Genomic DNA, 27,049 nt, shown 5'->3' with positions numbered 1-27,049 from the left:
GGAGTATAATGTGGTGAATGCGCATGTGTTAGAGATCAATCAAATAAGAGGTAGTGTTGGGTCTTTTGAGGAACATTAAGGTAGACAAGTCCCCTGGATCAAATGGGGTATATCCTCAGTTATTGAAAGAGGCAAGAGAAGAGATTTCTGGGGCCTTGACAAAGACCTTTGCATCCTCATTGAGGATAGGAGAGGTCCCAGAGGACTGGAGTGTGGCTAATGTGGTACCTTTGTTCAAGAGAGAAATAAAGATAATTCAGGAATTACAGACCAGTGAGCTTCACATTGGTGGAGGGGAAACTATTGGAGAGAATACTCATGGTCAGGTTGGGTACAGTCAACATGGCTTTGTGAGGGGCAGATTATGTCTGACCAATATGATGGAGTTTATTGAGGTGGTGAAAAAGATGGTTGATGAAGGTAGGGCAGTTGATGTTGGACTTCAGTGAGGTATTTGACAAAGTCTTCCATGGGTGATTCAGAAGGTGCAGGTGCGTAGGATCTATGGGGAGTTGTTAGGTTAGATAAGACATTGGCTGGCTCATAGAAGAGATGGGAGGGTGTTATGTGGACTTGAGGTCTGTGACCACAGGGATCAGTGCTGGGTACCCCTGTTTGTAATATACAGAAAAAAACAGTGAAAATGTAGGAGGGTGGGCTGGTAACTTTGATGATACAAAGATCTGTGGAGCTGTGGATTGTGTAGAGGGTTATCAAAGAATGAAAAAGGACATAGAAAGGTTACAGATATTGACAGAGAAATGACAGATGGAGTTTAATCCAGACAAGTGTCATACTTTGTGAGGTCATATGTAAGGGGAAATGTACACAGTTAATGACAGGTTTCTTAAAAGGGAGATCTGGGGTCCAGGTCCAAAGTTCATTGCAAGTGGCCACACAAGTAGACAGGATGGTAAAGAAGATGTGTGGTAAGCTTGGCTTCATTGGGTTGGGCACTGAGAATGTAAAAATAAGGAGATCATATTGCAGCTATATAAAACTTCGGTGAGGACGTACTTGGAATATTGTGTTCAATTCTGATTGGCCCATTGCAGAAGGTGTGGAGGCTTTGCAAAGGGAACAGGAGAGGTTTACCAGGATGCTGCTTGATTTAGAGGGTTTGAGTTATGGGAAAAGATTGAACAAATGGGGGTTGTTTTCCCTGGAACATCAGAGACTGAAAGAAGACCTGACAGAAGTTTATAAAATCATAAGGAGGCTGGAGAGAGAATTTTTTCCCCCAGGGCAACAGCGTCGCACCCTGGAGGACATGCATTTAAGGTGAGGGGGAGGAAGTTTTAGGGAGATGTGTGGGAGAAATATTTTACATAGAGTGGTGGTGGTGGAAGCAGATACTCTAGTTGTGTTAAAGAGGCTTCCAGATGGACATGAATATGAAGGGGATGGAGCATAAGCAGCAGAGCTTGATTTTGATTTGGACACCATGTTCAGTACAGCCACATGGGCCGTACTGTACTCTGTGTATATTCCATGGTGCTCTTCAGTAAAGCAAGGAACAGAATGTCTTTCTTGCTTCAGAGGAAATGACAGAGTTTATGCTTATTTGCCACCTTATAAATTCTGGAGTGAGAAGTGTTCTTCTGCAAGCAATCTAACAGTTTAGCTCCAACCTTCATACAGCTGTATAAAGAGCTCAATTTACAGAGTATAGGGTGGCAATGAGAAACATCAATGAGTGCACAGCAAGAGAGGTGTAAGAACATGGATTTTCGATTCATTCAGGATCCTAACGTCTGCGGGGATATAGCTATCTTTAAGCCTGTTGGTGTGCCCTTTCGCACTCTAAAGCCTTCTTCTTGATGGAACGAAGGAAAAGAGAATATGTCTAGGGTGTGTCCTTCAGTATATTGGCTGCCTTTCCTGGGCAGCAGATGACATAGATGGAGTCGAGGGAAGTTTGTGTGATGCTCTGAGTTGGATTCACCACTTTCTGATCTGGTGTATATGGTCTCCATAAGTACAGAATATATCACTAGCTCTGAGGCACAGGGAGACATTCTGAAAGATGCAATATAAATGCAACTCTTTCTTTCTGAAGCCTGGGTTCTTATCAAATATTGATAAGTCCAGGATGATAATGGAAACACAAGAGGCTGCTGGCTCAGGTACTTTTCCACAGAACCCAGAAAGGCTCCTGACTTATGATCACAATATTTTTCTAAGCTCAGGATGTGTCAATGGCCAAAAAAGAGTGAAGCAATGATCCCTGTGTGGACACACGGAGTTGACATGGAGAGCAGTGGGATGAACTTCTGACATTAATTAGTCAGCCTTCGAAGAAGGAATGACGTTTTTTATGACATCTGTATTGATTGGGAGCTGCAGCCAAATTTTTGAAATATACTCAGAATGATTTAGTTAATGAAAATGTATTGTGAATTTGGATCCCATATTTACTCAGTTTCACCAGATACTTCAACAACATTGTAGTGGCTGTGGAATAAGTGCAGCAATTTATCACTATTAGATAAACTCTGCCATCATATAGTTCAGAGGAAGTCTGATTCAAAGTCACACAGCAGGGAACAGGATCTTCAGCCCAATCGGTCCAGGCCGACCAAGCTGGCACTTTGGCCAGTCCCATTTCCCACAGGAAAGGCTTCTCAGTCCTTCCTGTTCACACATCTTTCTAAATACCCTTGTTACTGCCTCTAGCAACTCATTCCAGTCATGGACCACCCTCTGGCTGAAAAAGTTACCCTCAGGACCCTCTTAAATCTCTCACTTTAAACCAATATAGAATTGCCTACTCTGGGAAAAAGACTTGAGCATTCACTTTATCTATGCCAGTCATTTTCAACCTTTTTCTTTCCACTCACATACCACCTCAAGTCATCCCCTACTAACCACAGAGCTCCTCTGGCATCCTATGGCACAGATGCTCTGTGGTTAGTAGGGAATGACTTAAAGTGGTATGTAAGTGAAAAGAAAGGTTGAGAACCACTGTTCTAGACTTTTCATAGTTTTTATACCTCTATAAGGTCACCTTCCAGCCACCTATACACCAAGGAGAATGATAGGTGACTTAATAAAGATGTATAAAACGTCGAGGTACTCGAGATGGCAGAGGTCGACAGCATCGAGTCCACGCTGCTGAAGATCCAGCTGCGCTGGATGGGTCACGTCTCCAGAATGGAGGACCATCGCCTTCCCAAGATCGTATTATATGGCGAGCTCTCCACTGGCCACCGTGACAGAGGTGCACCAAAGAAAAGGTACAAGGACTGCCTAAAGAAATCTCTTGGTGCCTGCCACATTGACCACCGCCAGTGGGCTGATAACGCCTCAAACCGTGCATCTTGGCGCCTCACAGTTTGGCGGGCAGCAGCCTCCTTTGAAGAAGACCGCAGAGCCCACCTCACTGACAAAAGGCAAAGGAGGAAAAACCCAACACCCAACCCCAACCAACCAATTTTCCCTTGCAACCGCTGCAATCGTGTCTGCCTGTCCCGCATCGGACTGGTCAGCCACAAACGAGCCTGCAGCTGACGTGGACTTTTTACCCCCTCCATAAATCTTCGTCCGCGAAGCCAAGCCAAAGAAGAATAAAATTATGAGGGGCATAGAGACAGTAGGGTGGACAGCCATATTTTTTTCCAGGGTGGCAATGGCCAACATATCTGTTTAAAATTGTGGTTTTGAATCTTTTTCTTTCCACTCACATACTACCTGAAATGACCCCCATAAGGGGTTACTTAAGGTCGCACATGAATTGGTAAAAAAAGGTTGAGAACCGTTGGTTTAAAATGAGTTCCTTAAGATGAGTGAGGGAGCTCCACAAGTTCACAACTCTTTGAGTGAAGAGGTTTCTCCTTATTTCAGTCCGACTGTGACTTCACCTTCTAGACTTTCCCAATATCTGGAATATTCTTCTTGCATCTGTTGAGTCCTATCAGAATGTTATGTGCCTCAATGCGATCCCCTCTCATTCTTCTAAATTCCAGTGAGTGTAATCCTGGTCTATCCAGTCATCTGGTGAACTTTCACTGCACCCCCTCAATAGCAAGAATGTCCTTCCCAAGATTAGGAGACCAAAACTGTTACAATACTCTAGTTGTGGCCTCAGCAAGGCCTGACACAACTGCAGTAAGACTTCTGTTTCTATATTCAAAATTCCTCATAATAGAGGCCAATAAATCATTTGCTTTCTTCACTGTCTGCTATACCTGCATTCCAATCTTCAATTACTGAACGGGAGGAGGGGAAAGTTGAGAAAATACTCAATTTAAAGAAAATCTAGAGATGTTTTATAATGATTGAGAGAAGAGGAGACAGTGTGAGTGACCAGAAAGGTGACCTGGGTGTGGAGGCAGATAATAAGGGTAATGTCCTTAATGAATCCTTCACAAGGTTGGTGTAGAATGAAGTGTTGGATGGGAAAAATTTCTTAAAGGTGGAAGGCATTTTAGCATCTTTGCAAAATCACCAGTTTTGAGTGGAAATCATTACTGGTTGTGAACAGAAGGGAGGAAATTCCAGACTCATGGACCACAATTTTCCAATTTTCCCAAGATACATGCTGATGCTGGGTGACTGGAACACTCCATCCATTCTGTCATAGTTTAAAGAGGGTGGAAGGAATAAATTGAGGGGGGGGAGGGTTAGTTTAACTACCATCCTGGGCAGATCATTAGAATTAATTTGAATGATAATGAGATTTTATTGTTATATACATTATACAATCTCCATTTTCACCAACATTCTTACTTGCTGCCAGGAACAGCTTAAACCTATACTTGAGAAGGACAGAATAATCAAGAATAGTCACCATGGATTTGGAGGGAAGATCATTCCCGACTTGATGGCCATTGTAAAATGGAACATTGAGAGGATGGTGAGCACATGCTAAGCTGGTCAAAGTGTAAAAACCCAAAAGGAGAAGATAGATTAGACCGCAAATTGGCAAGCAGTATGAGGAACATTTAGTAATTGGAAGGATGTTACCAAGTGGGGTTCAACAGTGGGGCTGAAGAGAAAAGAGACTGCAGATGATGGAATCGAGAATTCAAGACAGGTTATCATGCATTTTGTCAACTAATGATTCAGGCCATAAAGCTGTAAATACTACAAACATTGGTTGTGTTGCTTGATAGCAATGAGCTTCATTCAGCAGAAAGATATGAATGGTCTAATTGGATGGGGAAAATAGTGGCCAATGCAGTTTAATCCTGAGAGCTGTCAGGAATGAGAAGATGCGGTAATGTGGTATAAAAGAGAGGGAGGTGAGTGGTGTGGAGGGACTGAGGGATCTTTGATCCACCTTCCAGGACAGGTCATCGAGGTGGTTGTAAAGGCATGTGGGATGTGTTCCAGTGTGGGATGGAAAATGCTTTGCCCAAAGCAGTAAGAAACAGCAAAGAGACCATCATGCACACACCCCCTCCCTGCCTCCATCTCCGTCGACACCTCCCGCTGTCTCGTGAAAATTGCCGACACATTCAAGGACCTATCCCACCTCCGTCCCTCTCTCTTCTTTTCCTACCCTCCTGTTAGGCAGAAGATACATGAGTTTGAAAACACCAGACTCCAGACTCAACAACAGTTTCTTTGCAGCTGTTCTCAGACTTTTGAATGGGCCACCCATGAATAGAAGGCATTGCCTTCCACTGCTTAACTATACTTCTCTCTTTAACTCTATACTCTGCACTAATGATGGACATCTACAACACTCGATGCAGGCAAAAGGCAATAAACATTGAGAAGGACTCCACACACCCCTCATGTAAACTGTTCTCCCTTCTGCCATCAGATAGGAAGTAATGCAGCATTCGGGCCCTTTTGTCCAGAGTGGACAACAGGTTTTCCCCCCAAGCCTTCAGATTCCTGAACTCCCAGAACAGATGTGGATAGGGTACTGAGGACTGTTACTGTATACATCTTAATATTTTAATGTGTTTAACTTCTATTCTAAACTAATATTTATGTAAATATGCTCCATGGTCTTAGAGAAATGCTATCTCATCCTTACCATGTGAGCATGGTATGAAATATAAATAAAAATGACTTGACTTGACTTACTGTAACACTATGTTTTTACTATTGAACACCCTGCTCTATGAGTTATGCTCCTGGATAGCATGGAAAATAAAGCTTTTTACTGAATCTTGTTTCTTGTGATTATAAGCAATTCAATCTAAATTCAATTAATTTTAAATCAATTTAATTTAATCCTTTATTAGCTCAGACACAGAATATAAATGCATATATAAATAGAAGGGTGATGAAAATCCATTCCACTTCCCACCAAGCTTCTGCATTTGGACTCTTATGACACACCTTGAACCACATCATCAAGTTTGTTGATGACATGACTGTGGTGGGCCTTATTAATAAGAATGACTAGTCAGCAAACAGAGATGAGGTGCAATCACTAACAGACTAGTGCAGAGCCAACAACTTGTATCTGAACATTAATAAAACAAAAGAGATGGTTGTCGACTTCAGAAATGACTGGGGGACCACGATCTGCTGACCATTGACGACTCCACTGTTGATGTCGTCAAGAGCATCAAGTTCCTTTGAGTGCACCTGGCAGAGAATCTCACCTGGTCCCTTAACACCAGCTCCATAGCCAAGAAAGCCCAGCAATGCCTCTACTTCCTGTGAAGGCTGAGGAAAGTTCACCACCCACCCTCCATTCTTACTACATTCTACAGAGGATGTATCGAGAGCATCTTGTGCAACTGCATCACAGCCTGGTTTGGAACCTGTACCTCCTTGGACCATGAGACCCTGCAGAGGATAGTGAAGTCAGTGGAAAAGATCACTGGGGGCTCTCTTCCTACCATGAAGGACGTCTTCAACACTTGTTGCAGGTGAAAGACAAGAAACATTGTGAAGGACTCCGCACACTGTTGTTCCATAAGCTGGAAGAACTCCATAAATTGTTCTTCCTTCTGTCATCTGGGAGGAGGTACCATAGCATGTCCAGATTGGACAACAGTGTTTTCCTCTCAAGCCATCAGGCTCCTGAATTCCCAGCACATATGTGGACAGTGTACTGTGGACTTTTACTGTATATGTCATAATATTTTAATATTTCAATGTGTTTAACTTCTAACATATTTATGTAAATATGCTCCGTGGTCCTGGAGAAACACTACCTTGTCTTTATCGGGCGAGCATAGTATAAACGATAAATAAAGGTGACTTGACGACCACAAAGGCCAGCAACAGCTTGAGTGGCAAATCTCATCTTCCCTAGCTAGCAGTTCAGTCTAGTTCAGGTAATCAGCTTTTCCAGTTTGTTTCAGAGCTGGCCAGTTCCAATGGAGGTTGTCAGCCTGTAACAGTAACTCTCCACAGATGTGTCCTGACCTGCAGGGTAATCCTAACTCTCTTCTGTGCTTCAAGTTACAGTAACTCTACCTCACAGTTCCCACATTGTTTATTTCTTTCCTGTAACCTGTGAATAAGATTATGAGCAGCTTAGATGGGGTGTTCCTGGGGCAATATAGCAATACCAGAGAACTTCTTTTTAATGTGAGTGGAGAAAAGTTTAGGGAAGATGTTAGGGGTGCGCTTTTCACACAGAGAGTGGTGGGTGCCTAGTCTGCATTGCTCGGGGTGGTGGTGGAAGTTGGTACAATAGAGACATTCAAAAGGATCTAACATGGATAAGAAAAATAGAGGGTTATGGGTATGAGGGAGGGATTGATTCGATTGTTGTGGGCTGAAGGGCCTGTACTGTGCTGGAATGTTCTATGCTCTACATATTCTATACTATGTTCTACAGTGTTACAGAGAAAAATGCAGTGAAAACAGTTCAGGTATTTTCAGCCCATGAAATCCACACCGCCCAATTACACCAAATTAACCTGCTAACCCCATACATATTGGAGGGTGGGAGGAAACCGGAGCACCCAAGGAAACCCCACACAGTCATGGGTACAATGTACAAACTCCTTACAGCCAGGCAGCGTGGGATTCGTGCTGACCATGCTGCCATCGGCCATAAAGGTAACATTTATCTATTTTGGGATTCATTTAGGAGTCTGATAACAGCGTGAAAGAAATTGTTCTTGAATATGGAGTTGCGTGATCTCACACCCATGAATCTCCTTCCTGATGGGCAGGGGGATGATGAGTGTGTGGCAGAGGTGGGAATGAGTCTTGTAATGTGTTGGCTGCTTTTCCAAGCTAGCAAGAGTTACAGATGGAGTGTCAATAGAGTGGAGGGGTGTGTGTGTGTGTGTGTGTGTGTGTGTGTGTGTGTGTGTGTGTGTGTGTGTGTGTGTGTGTGTGTGTGTGTGTGTGTGTGTGTGTGTGTGTGTGTGTGTGTGTGTTTGTGTGTGATGTTCACAAACCTCCGTAGTTTCTTGCTACCTTGGGCAGAGCAGTTCCCGTCCCATGCAGTGATCCACCTGAACAGGATGCTTTCAGAGGTGCACCTGTTGAAATTGTTGAGGGACACAAGAGACATGCCAAATTTCCTCCGCCTTCTGAAAGAATGGAGGCACTGGTGAACTTTCTTGGCCATATGTCAATATAGTTAGAGCAAGACAGGTGATTAGAATCGAAAGGGGTTCCTTCTTCCCTTGTTCCTGCCTCCTCCTGGCTTCAGACCTAACAGCTAGTAACAATGGCTATGCTCTTACATTGCTTGGGCAGTGCAAGTCACAATGCCCATGGAGTACTATGTGGCTGAGGTCCTGTCTGACCGAAGAATTGGTTAGGCACTGGTTTTGTGCTCCAGAGGGACAGGTAATGTAAAGCGCTCTCTAAAACAGTGATGAAAACCATTAACCAGCAAGAAACCAACTGCTGGAGGAACTGCTTTGGGACTGAGGAAGGGTCTCAACCTGAAATGTCAAATGTCCTCTTCCGTCCATGGAGGCTGCCTGACCCACTGAGTTCCCCATGAGTTGGTTTTACACTCCAGATTCCAGCATCTGTGGTTTCTCGAGTTTCTAATGAGGCGTGCTCTTCAGAAAGAGATGCTGAGAAGGATAATGGAACAGAGATCTTGGCATAATTTTACCATTCCCCATTTGAAGAATTGTTGAACAGGTTGGGGCTCCAGTCACTGAAGGAATTACTTGAATTATTGGTGATTGTCACGTGTACAGTGAAAAGCTTTGCTTTGCATGCTATCCAAGTAATCATCAACCCATACTTAAGATCACGGAATAAAAGTGCAGAGCATAGTGACTCAGAGAAAAATGCAGGGAAATTAGTGCAAAATCCAGGATTAAGTAGTTTAGTGTGGACAAGAGTACATATTTGATGTAATGGAGGTCTGTTGAAGAGTTTGATAACAGGGGGAAGGAAATGTCAAGCTGTGATCTATCCAGACAGGATGCTCTTTATACTTGCTATCATGCCTCAAGAAACAGCTAAAATCATTACACTGGGCAGCAGGTACAGATGCTTGAAGACCAGCATCTCTTGGTTTAAGAACAGTTTTGTTTTGCTATCTGGGACTTGAAAGCATCCCTCCCCCCCGCTCCCCTACCAGTTTTACCCTAACCCTAAACTACTCTGAGACCATAAAAATATCTATCAGCCCTGCTGAAGCACCATTTGTTTCTTGCATTAACTAACTCTGGATATTTATCATCCATAAAAGTTTTATATTTATTACCTCTTTTCATCCTGGGGTAATTTAGTGCATACTATTGATGTTTTTTTTTCACAAAGTACATGTTCAGTTGCAGCAAATAAAAACTGCAGTGCATACGTGTATTCTATGACAATAAATGTGTTATTGTTATCATCTGCCCTCTGCACTCTCGGTCTTGATGATAGGTTTTGGCTCGAAACATTCTTTTTCTCCCACTGACATTACTCGACCCACCGAGTTCCTGCAGCAGATTGTGTGGAGCTTCAAATTCCAGGAACAGCAGTCTCCTGTGTGTCTCCATAGCAGAAAGCTGCTACCTCAGCAAAACAAAGTGTTGAATGACTCTTAGCGTTGGTTTCATAATTAAGTTAGGTCAGAGTCCCAATTAAGAGTAAATGATCAGCACATTGGATTACCTAGCCAGCATTGCAAAAGTGCTGAGTGCAGGATTGTGCCAGCAGATGTGATAAAAATGCAAGATCAATGGTTGCAGGTGAGTGTACTCTGAGCGGGCTGTGTGGAAGGATCAAGTGGCTACAGATGATTCAGCACACGGCCTGATCTCTGAACAGCTTCCTCGACCATGTCAGCTCTTTCAAAACCGTACAACTCCCAAAACAGCAGCACCAACCCTGAGAGAGTTTGATACCCCATCCTGTGTCAGGAGACTGGCCAGGGCATTGTGAGACCAGGGCATAGCACAAAAATAGGCCCTTTTGCCCAACTCATCCGTGCTGAGCATGTTTCCATCTGAATTAATTCCAGTTGCTTGTGGTCAACTCACATTCCTCTGAATTTTTCCAATCCATGTATTTTATACATTACAGTTGCCTTGCCTCTACCACTTCCTCTGGGAGATCATTTCTCACACCATCACCCTCTGTGTGAACAAGTTGCCCCTCAGGTCCCTTTTAAATCATATCCCTCTCCTTAGAACCATAGAACACTACAGCATAGAAACAGGCTCTTTAGCCTATCTAGTCTGTGCTGAACTGCTATACTGCCTTGTCCCATTGACTTAAACCCGGAGCATAGCCCTCCATATCCTCCCATCCATGTACCTTGCCAAATTTCTATTAAATGTGGAAATCGGACCTACATCCACCACCTCCACTGGCAGCTCAATCCCCTCTCTCACCATCTTCTGAGTGAAGAAGCTGCCCCTAATGATCCCCTTAAACATTTCATCTATCACCTTTAACCAATGTCTTCTAATTCTAGTCTCACCCAATTTCCATAGAAAAAGACTGCTTGCATTTACCTTATCAATATCTTTCATAATTTTGTATATCTCTATTAAGTCTCCCCTCATTCTCGAACACTCCAGGGAATAAATTTAAATATTAAATGTTGACATACAGCACAGTAACAGGGCCTTTCAGTCCACAAGCTTGTGCCACCCAATTACAGCCAAAAGACCTACAACTCCTGGTATGTTTCTGAACAGTGGGAGGAAACCATGTGCCCGGAGGAAACTCATGCATACACAGGTTGAATGTACAAACTCCTTACGGACAGCGTGGGATGAAGTCCCAACTTTTTCAGCCTTCACCTATAACTCAGTCCTTGCAACATATTTGTAACTTTTCTCCGCACTTTTTCAATCTTATTGTTATCTTTCTTGCAGATGACCAAAACTGCACACGATACAACATGAATGTCTGACACAACGTCAACATAACATCCCCCAACTCCGATACTCAATGCTTTAATTCATGAAGGCTTTTGTTCCAAAAGCTCTCTTTACAACCCCATCTAGCTGTCATGCTACTTTCAATGAATTATGTATCTCTATTCCAAAATCCCTCTGTTCTGTCACACTCCACAGTGCCCTACCATTTACCATGCAAGTCCTACCCTGGTTCGTCCTCCCAAAGTGCAACGTCTCGCACATTTCTGCATTAAATTCTATCTGCCATTTTGCAGCTGGACCAAATCCTTCTGCAAGCTTTGAAAGTCTTCTTCACTGTTCACTACACTGTCACCTTATATCTATGCTCTCTAGTTTTAGATTTCTCTGCCCTGGGGAAAAGACTGTGACCATTCACCTGGGAAGGACAGTACTGAGCGGGCCATTGCACTCTGGGAGAGGTTTTACTCAGGGAGGGGCACTTCTGAGGGGGCACTGCACTGTTGGAGGGGCAGTACTGAGAGACAAGGAGGACTGAGGGAGCATCACATTGTTGGAGGGGTGAAACAAAGGAAGAGTCACACTGTAGGAGGGGCAGTACTGGGGGATGGGGTGGAGATCACATATGTCTGTCAAATAGTTTGTGAGGTTCACATTCCTTTGCTTGTTCATTAGCTGTGGATCAGTGCAGGCTGTCAGGACTTGCCTGAGCCATTGTATGCTGGAGCGCTGTTGGAATGTGCAGTGACCTTGGAACTTGCTGTAGTCTTCCTGGAGAATCAGTGCTGTGGAAAATTACTGATTGGGCAAGCTTCCACCTGCTTTGATCAGTGGTCAGTCTGTTGTGGAGCAGAGTAGTTAGTTTTAATCATGAAGTCAACTCCTTCACTGACTGCCATGAACTCCATTGCCCTTTGACATGGCTTGTGGGAACAACGAGAGCTCCAGCACATGACTGGCCAGAGACTTTGTCAACCTGCTCAATTTGCTCCCAGAACAAGCAACCGCTCAGCTTCTTGGAAATTCAGTGTTGCAACTGAAACCAAATAATAAAAAACACCTTCTAAGAATTATCCCCATCACCCATCACCCTCCCGACCTCAATCCAAGGCAGCCATCCTCCCAGTTCTACCCATCCATTGTAGATGCATCCTTTCTGCTATGTTTAATAAATTTAACAAAAAGTTAGCCAGTGCATTATGCCATTTAATGCAGGGGTACAAGGGGGCTGGGAATTATCCATTCTTGATACAACGGGTTGCGAAGCTCTGGATGAACAATGAAATCCAGAACCTGCTGAGAGCCAGATTACAAGCATTGAAATTGGAAGATCCAGATCACTACAGAAGGAGCAGGTATGACCTATGGAAAGCCATTCCCCAGGTGTAATGGAGTTTCTGGATGAAAATGCAAACAACAAAGGACATCGAACAGCTGTGGCAGGGCCTAAATGACATAATTTGCTAGAAAACCAAATCTGGTGCACTAGGGGACGGCAAAGCTTCTCTCCCAAATAAACTCAAAGGCTTCTATGTCTGATTCAGCCACAAATACAATAAAAATCCACCACTGCACACCTCCATGTACCCTGATGATCCCCTTCTGCCTGTATCTGAGTATGGAAAGCATCCAGTCCAGACGGAGTACCTAGCCAAGTTTTAAAAATCTGTACTGATAAACTTGCCAATATATCTTCACAGATATCTTCAACATATCACTTCGGCAGGGCAAGGTACCTACCTGTTTCAAACTGGTGCCCAAGAAGAGTGTGATAACTGCCTAAATGACTATAGACCAGAGGTACTCACATCAACAGTGAGGAAGTGCTTTGAAAGGCTGGTGTTGAAGCATTTCTCTTCCTGACTGAGCAGCAACATGAATCCGTTCCAATTCACATGTTGTAGCAAGAGGTCTATGGCAGATGCCATCTCATTGGCTCTTCACAAAGCCGTGGAACGATGCATACATATGTCAGGATGTTCTTTATCAACTGCAGTTCAGCATTTAACACCCCCACCCCCTCAAAATTGATCAGTAAACTCCAAGACCTGGGACAACATCCCACTCAGGTGTAGTTGGATATTTGATTTCCTCACCTCCAGACCACAATCAGTGAGAATTAGTAAGAACATTTCCTCCATAATCTTCATCAGTACCGGAGCACCATGGGGCTTGATTGAAAAACTTGGTTGAATGGTGCACCAACAGCAACCTCACACTCAATGCCAACAAAACCAAGGAGGTCATTGTTAACTTCAGGAAGAGAAACCAGAGGTGTATGATCCAGTGATCATACAGAGGTTGAATATCAGAGGTTGAGCAAATTTAAGTTCTTGGGAGTCACTATCTCGGAGGATCTTTCCTAGACTCAGCACACAAATGGCATCATGAAGAAAGCACATCAGCTCCTCAACTTCCTCAGGAATTTGTGAAGGTTTGGAATTACATCAGAAACCCTAGCAAATTTCTACAGATGTGTAGTGGAAAGTGGATTGTCTGACTGCATCACGGACTGGTTTGGGCACACCAATACCCTTGAGTGTAAAGCCCTGCAAAAGGTAGTGGACACAACTCGGGACATTAGGCAAAACCCTCCCCTCCATCAAGAACATATATGGAGATCACAGCCATCAGAGAGCAGGAGCAATCACCAATGATCCACACCAAGAGGTATAGGTGTCACAAGACTCTCAACACCTGGTTCAAGAACAGCTGCTACCCCTCAACAACAGACTCAATCAGGGACTCATTTAAGGACTCTAACTTTGCACTTTATTGACTTTTTTTCTATCTGTATTGCACAGTTGCTTTGTTTACATTTCTTTATTTGTTTACATGTGTATGTTGAGTACAGTTTTTTTTTGCATTGTGATAATTCTAGCGTGCCCACAGGAAAAAGAATCTCATGGTTGTATGAGATGTCATTTATGTACTCAGATAATAAATGTGAAATATGAAATCTGTGGCTGGTCACAATCAAAAGGCATTTAGACACATGTATGGACAGGAAAGGTTTGGAGAATGTGAGCCAAAGAGGACCAGCCAGAATGCCAACTTGGCTGGCCTTGAGGAGTTGGGCCAAAGGGCCTGTTCTTTGCCATATGACTCTGCACCTCTGTGTCACACCACAGAGACCTGAGTTCGAATCTCATCGCAGCAGATGAGAAATTTAATTTCTGTTGATAATCTGAAAATTCAGGGGAAGAGAAGAAAATAAAATCTTGTCTTTTTAACCTTCTATAATTCGATAACAGCTTTATCACTGAAGATTGAAATATGTTATTTCCTTGTGCTGAGTGCTAAGCGTAACTGTGGTTGATGAGACCAATGCTTTGGGAGCAAGCACACTGGCTGGTGGGGCTAGTTCATCCTCAATGACTCTTGAAGAGTTAATGGCAGTGCTGCCATCTGAGGATCACAGCAGAACAAGAACCAACATTGGTCTGGGGACAAACATTGGATCAGGGAACCAAAACTGGACCATGGACCACACTGAACCAAGGACCACAATGGAAAAAGGACTGCACTAGATCAAGGGCCAATACTGGACCAGGGATCACACTAGATCAAGGGTCAAAACTGGAACAGGGCCATCACTAGACTAGAGACCACACTGGACCAGGGATTACACTGGATCAAGGGCCACACTGGACTAGGGACCAACACTGGACAAGGGATCACACTGGACTAGGAGCCATACTAGAACAAGGGCCACACTGGACCACACATCACACTAGTCTAGGGACCAACACTGGACCAGGAACCACACTGGACCAGGGGACCAACACGATCTGGGGACCAATGATCTTCTTGTAGCACTGTCTGGAGCAGTTGGGTACCCCTTGATTGAACTGCTGTACTATTTCTTCTGTCTTCCAGTGCAATGGTTAGATCTTCCCCATCTACGATTTCTGCAGCTTTTGAGGTTTTCACGACTGGGATCCTCTCGTCAAGCTTCCTTCTAGGCCAGAGTTGGCTGGGTGTGAGAGGTGATGGCTGGTGGCTGAGGCAAGCTGCTTGTGGGCATGTGTGGAGGACACTGCACCTCTGCTTGTCTTCAGGGAGCAACATTGCTCAGTGGCGACCCTTCACCTGAGAACTCATCACATTGGAAGGATTGAGCTCCCAGCCAGGATGAGCATCCAACTCCAAGCATGCAAGGAGAAGCTGGAGGAACCCTGGAGGTCAGACTGCAGCCAAAGACAAAAATAATTGAGTGGACACTGACACAAATAGGACCACAGGATTCCTGTTGATATAGATAGTTGGTGCATGATAATCATCAGCATGTTGAATCCCCTCTTGAATTGACTGTACCTTTCAGTGAAGATTATTCCCTCAGCACTAGTTTGCTGAACTCACTGAATACAGGATGGAGGTTGAGAACCTGTTTGGGTGCTGCCAGAACAACAACCTTGCTGTCAATGGCACCAAGAACAAAGGTTTATTGTTGATTTTAGGATGAGGAGTCTGAGGAACCACACACCTGTCTGCATTAATGTGGCAGAGTTGGAATGGGTTAATACCTTCAAGTTCCTGGGAGTTCATATTTCAGAAGATCGCAGCTGGAGCCAGTATATCGAAGCAACTATGAAGAAATCACTACTTTCCAAGACATCTGAAGAGATTAGGCATGTCATCAGATACACTATCAAAGTTCCATTGGTGCATTGTGGAAAATATATTGACTGGTTGCATCATAGCCTGGTTCGACTGCCAGGAATGCAGAAAGCTGCAGACGATAGCAAACACAGTCAGTTCCACCATAGGCTCTGACTTCTCATCTACTGAAGACATCTATGTGAGACTCTGCCTCAGGAAGGCAGTCACCATACCCTGACCACATCTTCTTCTCGCTGTTTCTTTCAGACAGAAGGTACAGAATCATTTGTTCTTAAACTACTCAACATCTCCTCACTTGTCAGGAAGGTGCAACAGCGACTGCACTTCCTGAGAAGACTGAAGTGGCAAGAGTACGGGCCACCATTATGTCACCCTTCTACAGGAGCTCTATTGAGAGCATCCTGGCTGGCTGCATCACAATATGGTACAGTTGCTGCAGACAAATGGATAGGAGGTCAATCCACAGGACCATCAGAATGGCAGAGAGAATCACTGGTCCTTCCCTCCCCTCATCGATGTGATCTACCCAGGATAATTGTCTGAAGAGGGCACGCAAAGTCATTGAGGACCGCTTCCACCCTGCACACAGCATCCTTCAGCTGCTCCCAGAGCCAGCACCACCAGGCTGAGGAACAGCTTCTTCCTTCGGGCAGTGAGTATTCTGAACGACCAGAAGAACTGCTCACAATAACCATCCGAGACTCTCATATTCATGGCACAAAATTTAATTATTTATTTGTATAGATGAAATACTTATTCTGTATATGTATTTTTTGTCTGTATGCTGTATACTTGTGTTTTGCACAAGGACTGGAGAATGTTGTTTCATTGCGTTGCACTTGTCCAATCAGATGACAATAAACTTGACAGAAGCTTGAAGACCAGCACCTTTAGGTTCAAGAACAGTTCCTTTCCAACAATGATCAGGCTCTTGAACTTCCCCTTGTTATACTAATTGGGAACTGCTCTGACACCATGAAAGGACAGTCTGCACAATTGCTAAGTCTTTTTTTTCTTGCACCAGGATAAATGAATATTTATTATCTCTTGTATGTATTTATGGTTTCTTGTAATTGAATTAAATTAGTTTGCTATTGCAGTTTGTCTTTACAAGTATCTGTTCGGCTGCAGCAAGTAGGAATTTTGGTGCATATGTTCATTGTCAATGTATATGACAATAAACTTATAATCAGCCCTTATCGAAAAAACATTAGGGTGCAGATGCTGCTGAACAGTGACTAGAATGAAGACCACTGGTCAGACCCAGAGGACATGAAGAAAATGACATTGAGGACTTTGTATTGATCACTGTGGAGGAAGAGGAAGCTGTTAAGTCCCAGGAGAAACAGGAGGAAAGCAGTGAAAGACTGATGTACAGAACACCTTGAAGGATAAATTTGGTGAAGGGACCACAGTCAGGTGGTGTGAGCTCGACCTGGGCCACTGCAGTATTTATTGATCCAGGGAGTGAACAAAGAGGCACTTGGCCATATGCAACAACTGTTGCCATTATTCCTATACCAGACCTCGTTGGCCATGGCCTGCAGCGGACCCCTCCTATACCGGACCTCGCTGACCATGGCATGCAGTGGAATCCCTCCTTTCCATGGCCTCTTATGTACTGTTGTACCCTGACCACTCGCAGATTGGAGGAACAACAGTTTATTTTCCGTCTGGGCACCCTCCAGCCACATGGCATGAACATTGACTTTACTGCTTTCCATTAAACCTGCTCGCCTTTTCTTTCCCCTCCCCTTTTCCTGTTCTTCCAGTTCTTTCACCCACACAGCCCTACTATCTCCCCTCCCCACATTGCTGCTGTCCCCTCCCACCTTTCTCCACCAATCATCCCCTGCCTTGCCATCCCCCTTCTCCCTCCCTATCCTTTTAGTTGGACTCTTGCCAGCATTTTCTCATACTTTGATGAAGAGCTCAAACCCGAAATGTTGATTATATATCTTGGGCTTTGCTATATAAAGGAGACTGTTTGACCTGCTGAGCTTCTCCAGCATTTTGTGTTTTTACTTCAACCAGGACATCCACAGAATTTTGTGATTTCCTGTTGCCAATATTTGGATTTGCAACAATCAAAGTTGTTACTACATCACAAACATGAAGCAACAAGAGTGAAACAACCACTTCCCTGTTTATTCCTGGGATCCCTGTTGACCTGAAAGGTATTGAGCAGGCTTAAAGGGCATCTGGGAGGTTGGGGAATGTTGCCCAGGTCTCTCTGAATGCACTCCAGCCACCTTCATGCACCTGCTCCACTTATCCCAATAAGAACTCCAAACGCAAAGAGATCACTGAAGAATACTCTTGACCTATCTCTCTGCCTGTAGGTAATTCACAGTGTGCAATTTTCTCTCCCTGTTTGTATGCCTTTAGCTCTATCCACACTGAGTAACACTCTCTACCAGTAACTCCACCCACATTGTGTAACACTATCTGCCTCTGCACCCATCTCTCTAACAGTAGCTCCATCTCCACAGTAACATTGTCAGTATTTTGAAACAGTTTTAGGTGGAGTTCTCCCATAGACTCAGCTCTATGAATCAGGTCACCCTGAGGTCATCTCCAGACGAGAACTGTAGACAGTCAGTACCTGTCACCGATTGCAGCATTTCCAGCCATCATGTCTGCTGGGAGACTGTGGAAATGCAGGCTCACTTAGCTTGGTATTCTGCTGGAACTCTATGCCCTGTAGGCTGCTGTTCAGCCCACAACCATTGCTCAGGAGAGAGGAACAAGCTTGGATCTGATCTTCAGCAGTGCGGCCAACAGCCATTCAAACATGGCAACTGTCAGCAACCCGACCCCTGCTCCCTGGCCTCCCTAGTGATGAGGCAACAGTCCAAGCTGCCCCTGCGTCAAACCTTCACCAAAGTCCACCATCTCTGCCTGTCTGCTTCTTGCCTGCCGTTTGTCCCCAGATCCACCCCGATAAGGCCCAGCAGCTCTATCTCCCCTGCTCTGCAAATCTCCTCTGGTATTCCAGCCTGAGGCTTTCTGTCACTACTTTGCAGCTCAGTTGCTAGGTTACGCACTCTGGGATTTGAGAGATGCTGGCTAGTGCCAAGAGAATTCAAGTTATGTTCTCCGTCAACAGTGACTGAAGCCAATGCTCCTCGTGACAAAAGGAGCCTGTTGATCTGTGAAGAAGCTAATATTAGTCCAGTCGCACACTGAGTTTTGGAGTTCGGTACGTCTCCTCGAACCCTGTTTGGGCGCCTGCTGGAGATTAGCTCCACGAACACAGGAGAAACCTCATGGAGTTTCATAAAGACACTGACCCCAGCCACGGCAGGGCAGACTAAAGACATAGCCCAGGGAGTGAAAGTGTGGAGCTATCGAGGAGTCTGGGGAAGGCATCAAGTTCTGGGGTGCCAAGGGAGGAGGTAGGAGGGGTGGGTTGGGAGGCAAGGGTGGGAGGGGGGTGGGGAAATGTAAAATTATTTCAGCTTTCCAGGTCTAATTAAAGTTCCTCAGTTTACCAGTGTCTGCAGGTACAACTCAGAGAGAATCCTATCCCATTGCATCCCTGCGTGGGTCGGGAACTATTCCGCCCAAGGTTGCAAGCAACCAACAGAGGGTTGTGAACACAGCTCAGATCATCACATACACAGCCCCTGTTATCCTGCACCAACTAGCTGCCGAAATGTTAAAGGACCCATCCCACACTGGTCACACTCTCTTCTCCCACTTCTATCAGGCAGATGATATGAACTTGAAAACACAAACCTCCAAGTTCAAAGAACATAAATCATTACAGCATAGTACAGGCTCTTCGGCCCACAATGTGGTGCTGACCTATATATAAACCCGCTCCATGTCACTCTAACCCTTCCCTTCCTCACACCCATAACCATCTATTATCTGTCTAAGAGTCTTTCAAAAATACCACCACCACCACTGCTGACAATGCCTTCCAGGAACTCACCACTCTCTGTAAAAAACATTGTCTGAAGCCTCCCTTAAGCTTTCCTCCACTCACCTTAAACAGATGTCCTCTGGTAATGGTCACTGCCACCATGGGAAAAATGTGCTGTCTCTCCACCCTATCTGTGCCCCTCATCTTAGATACATCTATTAAGGCACCACTCATCCAGTTTTTTTGCAACTGTGGGAGGAAGAGTACTCAGGGAATGTTTCACTGTGGGAGGGGCAGTACTGAGGGAGCATCACAGTGTGGGAGGGGTGGTACTGCAGTACTGTCACACTCTGGGAGGGGCAGTGCTGAGGGAGCACCGAACGGTGGGAGTGGTAGTATTGGGGGGGGCATACACACAGGGACTAGAATGAACACACACACACACACACACACACACACACACACACACACACACACATACACACACACACACACACACACACACACACACACACACACACGCGCGCGCGCGCGCGCGCGTGATGTGCATGAATATCTAGGTGGGCGGATTAGTCAATTTGCAGATGACATTCAGATTGGTGGAGCTGTGAACAATGTGGAGGGTTATCAAAGAATACAAGACAATAGCAATCAGTTACAGAGATGGGCAAGTAAGTGGCAGATGAAGTTTAATCCAGTCACCTGTGAGGTGCTGCACTTTGGGAGGTCAAATGTAAGGAAATATATGCAGTGAATGGCAGGGCTCTTTTAACTGCTTTGACATGCAGAGGGATCTGGGGGTCCTTGCAAGTAGCCATGCAAGTCAATAGGTGGCAAAGAAAGGGAAGCACTTATTGGTTGGGGGATTGAGTATAAAAGTCACTTAGTCAAGTTTCAGCTGTTGAAAACATTGGAGTACTGCGAGCAGTTCTTGTCACCAAAATACCTGAAAGATGTAGAGGCTTTGAAAAGCATACTTCCAATGAGATTGATGGTAGATTCATGGGACAAACTTGGATTGTTTTCTCTGGAGCTTTGGAGGCTGAGGTGACAGCTGCTAGAGGTTTATAAAATTCTGACAGGCATTGATAGGGTGGACAGTCAGGATCTTTCTCCCAAGGTGGAAATGTCAAACACGAGAGTGCACAGATTCAAGGTTCATTTACTGATATGTACAGAAATACATCAATACACTGAATGTGCTGACTTTCGTTTGCCTATAAAGACACACAAAGTGGCGCTACTAGCCCAGTGCTTTCACTGAGACGAGATGAAGAAGCATAAGAGAGTCCTTCAGAGACATCGAGTGTCCATCACCTCCTGCGATGCCACCATTTCCTGTGTGGCTCCACAGCCTGCTGTCAGAATCAGAATCAGAATTTATGGTCACAAGTCATGAAATTTGGTGTTTTGTGGCAGGATCGTAGAGCAAATATTCATATTATAACCATCACTATATATAAAAAAGTAAAAATAAGAGTGTACGAAATGTAAGGCAGTGTTCATGGTTCATTGATTATTCAGGAATCTGATGGTAGTGGGGAAGAAGCTGTCCTTGAGCTCGTCTGTAGGCTCCTGTACCTTTTTTCCGATGGTAGCAGAGTGAAGAGGGCGTGGCCTGGGTGGTGGGGGCCCTTGAGGATAGAGGCTGCTTTTTTAAGTCACTGTCTCTTGTAGACTTCCTCAATGGAGTGAAATCTGGTGCCTGTGATGTCGCAGGATGAGGTAACAACTCTCTGGAGTTTATTCTTGTCCTGAGAGTTTGTGCCTCCATACCAGGCAGTGATGCCATCAGCCAGAATGCTCTCCCTGGTACAGCTGTAGAGGTTTTTAAGAGTTTTCAGTGACATACCAAATCTCCTCAAACAAAGTATAGCCACTGGCGGGCCTTCTTTGTAATTGCATCAACATGGAAGCTTCAGGACAGATCCTTGGAGATGTTGACACTCAGGAAATTGAAGTTCTTGACCCTCTCCACTACTGAACATTTGATGAGGACTGGGTCGTGTCCCTTGACTTCCTCCTAAAGTCCACAATCATCTCCTTGGTTTTGCGGATGTTGAGCGCAAAGTTGCTTTCGTTACACTATTCAATGAGCTGATTTATCTCCCTCATTGCCATTTGTGATTCTGCCAACAAGTCCAGTCCAGAGGCGAACCCAAGCTCTAAATGTCTGAGTCTCCCTCCTCGGCCCCCTGGTTCTCAACTCCCAATACGGTCAAGAAGCTGTCAGTGCCTGGGGCCCCTTTGAGATCCCCACTTGCCATTGGCACCCTCACAGATCTCAGTCCCAAAACTGGTCTCCAGTAGCCTGCAGCCCGGTTTGATTCCTCAGCCACTCAGCCCTGTGCTGGTCCCCTGCCACGGTCTCATCCCCTGTGGAGTCCACTCCTAGGCTTCTTGGTGGGGTAGCTGGTGCCCCCCCCCCAACTGGTGTCCTGTACTGGTCCGCTGATCCCCAGAAGCCTGAACCCCTTCTGGTCCAGGCAACTAAGCATGGACACTGCCACCTTGGGCATGGATCCCCATGAGATCGGTGATATTAAAAAACATGGCTGGAGTGTCACCACTGGACAATGAGGAGGGTGCTGGCTTCACTGTCACAGGCACAGGGCAGTCAGTGCAAGGACGAACATTAGGACCCTGCAGAGGAACGCTGTGTCTCCACTCCCCTGGGTACAGGGCCATTGGTGGAACAACTGTGTTGTAGGGACCTATGGAGGGGCACTGTGTCTCCACTCCCATGTGTATGGGACCATTGGTATAATGACTGGATACTAAGACCCTGCAGAGAAGTGCAGAGGCTCCACACCCTTGGGTACAGGGGCATGTAATGACTGGACAGCAGGACCATGCAGAAGAGGGCTGTTTGTCTGCTGTCCCGGGTCCCCTCAGAGCAGTACTCTCATGACTGTAAATCCACTTGTTTTCTTGCACTATGGTAATTGTGAATACGGTAAAACCCCTGGTGACCGGCACCTATGGGGATTGGTAGATTCTGGATAAATATATTTTCTGGTTGCTTGAGACATACTTTTACATTATGTAACTCATATACCTGCATTAAGAATAAACAAAAATAGAGGAGTCACGTGATGGAGTAGTGGCCGGACGGTGAACTCCAGCCCTCTCCAGAAAAGTCGGGAAAAACAAAGAAAAACACAAAGGCACAGAAATACAAGTTAAAGAAAAGTGAGTATAAAGGTGGAAAGAAGATGGAGACAAAAGGAGAAAAATCAAAATCAACGGAAAGAAGAGAGGAAGAGAAGACAACGGAGGAAAAAGGTGAAGGCCTTACCTGTCCGAAGAGGCCCGCTGTGGAGAGAGGACCCCACTACCTCAGGTCGGTAGAAAAAGAACTACAACAATGGCTCACAGAGCCGAGTAAAAGTGCGCAACCGCGCATGCGCATGAAAAAAAACACACCGACGGGAGGGGGGACCAGCTGGGGAGTCGATCTCCACAGCCGGCAACGACAGCTGCAGAACACCTGCAGCAAGAAGAGACCACAGAAGACAATGGAAACAAGAAAGAAGAGGAGGAAAGGGCATCAAAGAAACAACAGATGGCCAACCCAGAGAAAGAAGAAGAGGAAGAATACAGTGAAATAGATAAAGGGAAAGGCAAGGTAAAGGATATATTTGCTCTTGTTAGAGGATACATGGAGTCATTTAAAGAATGGCAAACACAGGAATTCAATGATTTAAGAAAAAGAATAAACAACACAGAAAAGAAAATAAATAAAATGGATATGACCTTAACAGAAATGGGGAAAAAAATGGACAAGATGGAAGAACGGGCAATAGCAGCAGAAATGGAGGTAGAAGACTTAAAAAAGAAATTGGAGGAATCTAATAAAAAAACTAAAGAGACACAAGAATTACTAGCCCAAAAAATAGATATAATGGAAAATTATAACAGAAGAAATAACATAAAGATAGTGGGCCTTAAGGAAGATGAAGAAGGCAAGAATATGAGGGAGTTTATAAAAGAATGGATCCCTAAGGCCCTAGGATGTCCAGAACTACAGCAAGAAATGGAAATAGAAAGGGCACATAGAGCATTGGCCCCTAAACCACAACCACAACAAAAACCAAGATCTATTGTAGTAAAATTCCTAAGATATACTACAAGAGAAAAGGTACTGGAGAAGACAATGGAAAAAGTAAGAGAGGGCAACAAACCACTGGAGTATAAAGGGCAAAAAATCTTCATTTATCCAGATATAAGCTTTGAACTCCTAAAGAAGAGAAAAGAGTTCAATACAGCAAAAGCGATTTTATGGAAGAAAGGATATAAATTTACACTGAAGCATCCTGCGGTATTGAAAATATTTATTCCAGGACAACAAAACAGACTGTTCTCAGATCCAGAAGAAGCACGAAAATTTGCAGAACAATTACATAAATAGACTGAGGGATGAAGACGGGTAATGAGAGCAAAAATGATCACGATTGATATGTATGTGGGTAAAGACAAAAATAGACTGAGGGATGAAGACGGGTAATGAGGGTAAAAATGACCACAATTGATATGTATGCGGGTAAAGAGGTATAAGAGTGAATAGAGACAATGGGCATACGTGAAAGTATCTGTAATTAGAGGAAAACATAGATAGTATAGATAAGAATTAATAAGGGAAGGTAAGGGAATAGAGAGAATAAGGAGGGAATTAAAAGAGTGACCTTTGTGACATATAAAAAGTGAAATCTTTTCTGGGGGGGGCTGGGTGGGGGAAAAGAGCGGTCACTGCAAAATCAGTTGACGCTTGCGAGTGGATTCGCAAATCCAAATGGAGAAGGGAGATGTGGTTGTCCGACAAGGGATAAAGGACAACTCAGGAGGGGAAGGGGAGATTGGGGATAAAGAAGATAGAAATAGGAGAATAAGGAAAATGTTGGATGTTGTAGGAATGTTGTCTGGTAAAGAGTTGAAAATAAGAAAACAGAAATGGAAAAGGAGGAAAGGTAATGATGGAAAAACGGAAAGAGAAGATAAACAAAATATAAAATGGCTACGCTGAAGTATATGACTCTAAATATTAATGGAATACATAACCAAATTAAAAGGAAGAAACTACTAAATTTACTGAAAAAGGAAAAAATAGATATAGCATTTGTCCAAGAAACACACTTAACTGAATTGGAGCACAAGAAATTAAAGAGAGATTGGGTAGGACATGTAACAGCAGCATCGTATAATTCAAAAGCAAGAGGAGTGGCTATATTAATTAGCAAAAATGTGCCATTTAAAATAGAAGAGGAAATAATAGATCCAGCAGGGAGATATGTTATGATAAAATGTCAGATATATTCGGAGCTTTGGAATCTAATTAATATATATTCACCTAACGAAGAAGATCAAAAGTTTATGCAAGATATCTTTTTGAAGGTAGCTAATACACAAGGGAACATACTAATATGAGGGGATTTCAATCTGAATTTGGATCCAAATATGGATAAAACGGGGAAAAAAATTAACAGGAAGAACAAAGTAACCAAATTTATAATTAAATCAATGCAAGAAATGAAACTTGTGGACATATGGAGGAAACAAAACCCAAAAGAAAAGGAATACTCATACTACTCGACTAGACATAAAACATACTCAAGGATAGACCTATTCCTGTTATCAGCCCACATTCAAGGGAGAGTTAGGAAAACGGAATATAAAGCCAGACTATTATCGGACCACTCACCCCTGTTATTGGCAATAGAGCTAGAGGACATCCCTCCAAGAATGTATAGATGGAGATTAAACCCCATGCTACTTAAAAGACAGGATTTTAGAGAATTTATTGAAAAACAATTAAAAATGTACTTTGAAGTAAATACGGAATCAGTGGAAGATAAGTTTATACTATGGGACGCAATGAAAGCATTCATTAGAGGACAAATAATAAGTTATGCAACCAAGATGAAGAAGGACTATAATCAGGAAACAGAGCAGTTGGAAAGGGAAATAATAAACATAGAAAAAAAATTAGCAAAAAAGGAAGATACAACCAAAAGAAGAGAATTGGCGGATAAAAAAATAAAATATGAAACATTACAAACATATAAGGTGGAGAAGAATATAATGAAGACAAAACAGAAATATTATGAACTAGGTGAAAAAACACACAAAATCTTAGCATGGCAGCTTAAGACAGAGCAAACTAAGAAAATGGTATTGGCAACAAGGAAAAAAGACAAACAAATTACATATAATCCAAAAGAAATTAAGGAAAACTTCAGAGAATTCTATGAACAATTATACCGAACTGAAAACGAAGGGAAAGAAGGGAAAATAGATGAATTTTTGACTAAAATTGAACTACCAAAACTACAAATAGAGGAACAAAATAAATTAACAGAACCATTTGGAACAGTAGAAATACAAGAGATAATAAAAAATTTACCAAATAATAAGACACCAGGAGAGGATGGACTCCCAATAGAATTCTACAAAACATTTAAAGATCTAATAATACCGCCCCTCCTGGATGTAATCAACCAGATCGATGAGACACAAAACTTACCAGATTCATGTAAAACAGCAATAATTACAGTGATACTAAAACAAGGGAAAGATCCACTCTCACCAGCGTCATATAGACCAATACCTCTGCTAAACACAGATTATAAGATAATAGCTAAACTATTAGCAAACAGATTAGCAGAACAGGTACCGAAAATGGTAAATTTAGACCAAACTGGATTTATCAAAAAAAGACGCACAACAGACAATATTTGTAAATTTATTAACTTAATTCATGCAGTAGAAGGAAATAAAACACCGGCAGTAGCAGTTGCTTTAGACGCAGAGAAGGCCTTCGACAGAGTAGAATGGAATTACTTGTTCAAAGTATTGCAAAAATTCAGTTTACCGGAGAAGTATATTAATTGGATTAAAGCATTATATAAGGGACCGTTAGCAAAAGTGACAGTAAATGGACATGTATCAAAGCAATTTAACTTAAGCAGGTCAACGCGGCAGGGATGCCCACTATCACCATTATTGTTTGCGCTAGCTATAGAACCACTAGCAGAATCGATAAGAATAGATAATAATATAAAAGGAATAAAAATAAAAGACAGGGAATATAAAATCAGTCTATTTGCGGATGATGTGATAGTGTACTTAACAGAACCAGAACTATCAATAAAAGAACTATATAAGAAATTGAAGGAATATGGAGAAGTGTCGGGATACAAGATAAACGTAAATAAAAGTGAAGCAATGCCTATGAATAACGCGGATTTCTCAAAATTTAAGGAGGAATCCCCATTCAGATGGCAAACGCAGGCAATAAGATACCTAGGTGTGCAAATAAACAAAAATCTAGGCCAATTATATAAAC

General features: G+C 43.6%; 1 long non-coding RNA gene across 1 annotated transcript in view; it reads right to left on the bottom strand.

The window, feature by feature from the left end:
* The window catches only part of LOC138762694 (uncharacterized), a 33,718-nt gene extending 13,774 nt beyond the window's left edge, over positions 1-19,944 (bottom strand). Inside the window, exon 1 of the long non-coding RNA XR_011357060.1 lies at positions 19,831-19,944. This is a non-coding gene — a long non-coding RNA (uncharacterized lncRNA). The remainder of the gene's footprint in view (positions 1-19,830) is intronic.
* Positions 19,945-27,049: the final 7,105 nt, after the last annotated feature.

The sequence above is a fragment of the Narcine bancroftii genome, chromosome 5 (genome assembly GCF_036971445.1).
Source record: "Narcine bancroftii isolate sNarBan1 chromosome 5, sNarBan1.hap1, whole genome shotgun sequence".
In the NCBI taxonomy this organism is placed as follows: Eukaryota; Metazoa; Chordata; class Chondrichthyes; order Torpediniformes; family Narcinidae; genus Narcine; species Narcine bancroftii.
Note: the sequence above shows the minus strand (reverse complement) of the source record. Positions and strands in the feature narration are given on the sequence as shown.